Below are 211 nucleotides of genomic sequence, written 5' to 3' on the forward strand. Positions count from 1 at the left end.
ATAAGGAAGGCCAGGAGCTTTTGAGTGACCGAGGCTGAGTGCTCTCACCTGCAATGAGATTGTAATATCCTTGTATCATGAAGTCATGGTATAAAGCAAATAGACAACCTTGTCTACATTCTTGGCTCAGTTATTTTACCTTTCCATCCCTTTAACATCTGTTGAACCAAAATGCTCTGTGTACCCCCACACATTCTAAAATTCACACAAA

This window comes from Rhinopithecus roxellana, chromosome 8 (assembly GCF_007565055.1).
Source record: "Rhinopithecus roxellana isolate Shanxi Qingling chromosome 8, ASM756505v1, whole genome shotgun sequence".
NCBI classification, from domain to species: Eukaryota; Metazoa; Chordata; class Mammalia; order Primates; family Cercopithecidae; genus Rhinopithecus; species Rhinopithecus roxellana.